The sequence below is a fragment of the Crassostrea angulata genome, chromosome 6 (genome assembly GCF_025612915.1).
Source record: "Crassostrea angulata isolate pt1a10 chromosome 6, ASM2561291v2, whole genome shotgun sequence".
Classification (NCBI taxonomy): Eukaryota; Metazoa; Mollusca; class Bivalvia; order Ostreida; family Ostreidae; genus Magallana; species Magallana angulata.
Window position 1 is genome coordinate 40,226,247 of NC_069116.1, and position 4,176 is coordinate 40,230,422.

Consider the following 4,176-nt stretch of genomic DNA (forward strand, 5'->3'; position numbering starts at 1 on the left):
GAAACTTCCGTTGGAATTCCATCCTTCATTGGTTTGTATGATTATACATATTATGTAATATACTTATAAAATTTTAAATCATAAAAATTATTATGATATATTGTCAAATTTGATATGCATGTTCTTCACACACGGAACAAATAAGTGTGTAGATTTGAAATATTTTTTTTAAAAAATGTATGTTTATATATAGTAGAAGAAGTTGACGTTCCGGAAGAAGCTCCAAGTGTACATGTGTCCGGGCCTTCCACCGACATATTCTTAGCTTCAACTCTGTATGGATCTAAACGTAAAGGTAAAAAAGAAATAATGCCAACACTATAAAAATGAATTAAAAATGTATTAAACATTCCTTCATTTTTAATTTTTATAATTTTCGCGTAATTTTACGTTTGTTAAGAAAAAAACCCTTAGTGAACTGTTTCAAATTCATTCATGCAATTTTAACCATTCATATTACACATATGATTTTATTTGATTTTCTTCTGTTTCAATTGACATTGTTCTGATCATTAAACTTTTCATTAAAAATCAAGACACGGCAAGCGACCCCGACGCTGAGTTTATGGCGAAACTGATAAAAGTAAAGGAGAGAAGAGCCATCGCGGAGGAGAGAAAAGCAGATGCCCTAGAGAGGATGGCGGCGGCATTTGAAAAAAAAAATTGGCATTTAATAAATTTGAACACAAAATGATAAAGTAGTCATGTTCTTTATTACAATGTTAGTGTGTGATTTAATGAATAGATGAATTGTTAAAATAAGTTGGCAACTTGAATGCGCACATCCTGTGCTCTCCTTGGTGCGTTTGCGTTAAACACGGCATTGTCATTGATGTTCTGTACAACTCCACCCTCAAGTAAGGGGACTTTCTCTGAAACAGCTAAATTATGAAGCCGAATACAGCATTGAATAATTTGAGAACATATATTTGGTGAAAATGGGAGCACTCCTCCAGTTCGATGTAAACACCTGCAAAGAATTACTTGAATGTAAATATACTGTGAAATCATTAGAATTCGTGGTGGCTCAATTTTCGTGGTATTCGCTGGTAGTCCCCCCCCCCCCCTCCCCCCGAATTTACATCTTCAACGAAAGCAAATTTAGAAAGAGATATCTTTGTTACTGAAACTGAAAACCGACCCATCCACGAAACCACATCTCCGCGAATAATCAAAAAACCCACAATCCAAGAAAATTGCCCCACAGAATTCTAAACGAATTTACAATAAAATTGTAACAAGGTGTATTTATGGTTGCAATATACATGTACATATTTTTCTCAAATAAAAAAAACTTTAAGGTCGCGTTTATCGTAATGAACGTTTGAAATAAAACATTTGCTTGCAAATATGACATACATGTATAAAGATATACAACGAAAAATTGCGTTTAATTTACCTAAATCTGGATTTTAATACCCCAAACGATTTTTCTATGACAACACGAGTCTTTCCATGGGCCTCGTTGTATTTCACTTCGTGTTCATTGGCTGGGGATAAGAATGGCGTTAAGAGCCATTCGTTAGAGGGTAGCCAGAATCCCCAAGTAACCACCCACCCCCTTCGAGATGTTCCATAACACCTGACAATTCTGAGTTGCTCAAAACGAAGGAGTCGTGAATTGCCCCGGGAAAACAGGTATTGATGTGAAGAAATCTGAAATAATATCAACCAATTTTTCATCCTTTATACACGAGTAAGCAAACAATAAGCATTCTTATATCTGTTATATTTGTTTGGTTGTATTTGGTGCAATAAAGTTACTTAAAAATTGACAACATTTACATTTTCAAAGGTTGTTGTTTCATAAAACCCTTTTGACGATATATCAAATATCATAATTTTTTCCTGTTGAAATTTGAGCGTATATAAGGGTATTTCTATTACAAAAAAATGATGTACTAGTATTTATGTTTTGATCAATACCGTTTATACCTCATATTGGAATCAGTTATGGCCTGAATATTTAAGGCATGAAAGTTTTTTCTGCATACAAAAGCAGGCTCATGTGGTCCACTCATGCCCTTAATTGGTATTAGAGTACGATCGATTGCACCAACGCAATTTGGAAATTTGGCAATGTCATAGAACTCAGATTTTACATGGCGTAATTCATTGGCAGTAACTGGAAACATTATGTTGTCCACTGTTGTATTTATTGCACTGCACACTGTATAACAATATGATGAATCTGTGTTAAAATCCTTAATGATATATAAAGAATATTAGAAAAGGAAATGTACAACTGATTAAATGTATTACAGGCATGCAGAAACATGAAGGATAGTGTATACAAACATGTACATATTATAATTATTATTATCAGTATACCCCAAGGTACTTGCAATTATCACCTTTCTGAAACTGCTAAAACTTTGCAGATATTGAGAACAATGTGTAGGCGCATATTACAAAGAAATTCCGCTTCCTTTTTTCTAGGAATTTCAGTACTTTTTATTATATTCATTTTATCTGTACAAAATAGAGACTGAATAATTGCAGGGAGTTTTAATACATGTAATGATTACTTTGGAATTATGACTCATTTTGAATTATTATTGTGTATATATTGTGTAACATGTCATTTCTATTGCATGACATTGTCAAATATTAAGGGGGAGGGGCGTGGGATGTGTTAACTTGCTCACTTTTTCTTTTATTATCATTTGTGAGTGCAGGGAACAAAATGTTAAAACATTCAAGGGGTCAAAACTCCCAATCAACGATGCTACGTGCCTGCAATAATTTTAAATAAAAATATAGTTAACATCATTTTAAAGTTAAAATAATGAAGTGAAACAACCTGTATGTACTACTCGGGATACGGATGATCTGGAAACGCCATGAAAGTCGCCTACTTCCGAAAAGAAGTCCGCCTTTGACAGATATCTTAAGGTGATAAGTACCTGTAAAATGTTTATGTGTATCTTTATATATACATGTATAGATGCAGCTAAATTGTAATAGGTACATTGTAAAACCCATTATAATTGTCATATCATGTGATTCCATGCGTCAGTATTTGTTTATTTATGTGTGGATATTTAAGAAGCATACAATGCTACAGTGGGCATTCACATATGCATGTACCTGAATGTGGGTGGGAATGGCATGACTTTTGTATGTAGGTCGCCTCACAATAGGGTCAACATCATTTTTCAGTTTTCGAATAACTCTTCCCGGGAACCTATACCTACTTACGAGATCTATATCATCAAGGTACTCGAGAGGGTTGGTTCGGTCCCGAAATTCGCGTTCTCTCCGATGTGTTTCCCTTCTTCTTCTGCGAAGCAGCCAGAAAGTCGCCATTATTCTAACTTAAGGCCGGCGCAAAGCTACGCCTTTTAGTGAAACGGACCTTAGTCCAAATATTTGACTTAAGTTCGGACTTACGACAGGCGTAGGGTTACGCCGGGCGTACGCCTTTTAGTGAAACGGGCCCCAGGTGTGTGTAATTGTAATTTAAATAGCTGTTATGTTACGGTAGCCCAGAATTGTAATATACTGCATCTGTGTGTTTAATGAGTCAATATCTATAGTCAAATATGTGTATAAGAAAACTTATTATACCACGTTGTTCGATATTTAAATAGGTGACCACGGAGTGGGCACGCGGTGGACCATGTAATATCTTTGCAAGGACTTATGGTGGGACACTTAATGTCCAAACCAAAAACTTATGCTTTCCCAGTCCTACGGAACTTACCTTATGTGAGACGTCTTGTAGAATGCCAGCTAGTCCATCCGAAAAGAACTGATGTCAACAACCTCCTTTTTATTGTGTATTTGTAAATAAATTGTTTTTGTTTTGTAAATATTGTTTTCTTTGACTTACAAGGACCATCCTTTTCATCAGATTGGTGAAATGTTTTAAGAACCCTATACAATTTGAATGCAATTGTGACAGGTACATTGCATCAAAGAACACCATTCAAATTTCACTAAAACACTCAAAAAGCTATTAGGAGGGGAACGGGTCACTCATAAACTTGCTACCTACAAAAGACATCACTTGTCCAGTGTTGTCGCTGAAGTCATTCATGTCAGCCACACCTCATTGTCTTGGTACCTTCTTTTGTTATACTAGGGGCACGCCAGTCGTCACTAGATATCGGGTTATGTCATTTTTCTCCATGCTCATCGCTAAATTAGGTTTAGATGCCAAAGGGTACAAAA

At 35.3% G+C, this 4,176-nt stretch overlaps 1 pseudogene; it reads right to left on the reverse strand.

Annotated features, from left to right (window-relative positions):
• Window positions 1-612: 612 nt before the first annotated feature.
• On the reverse strand, window positions 613-3,309 carry LOC128188455 (putative nuclease HARBI1; annotated as a pseudogene).
• Window positions 3,310-4,176: the final 867 nt, after the last annotated feature.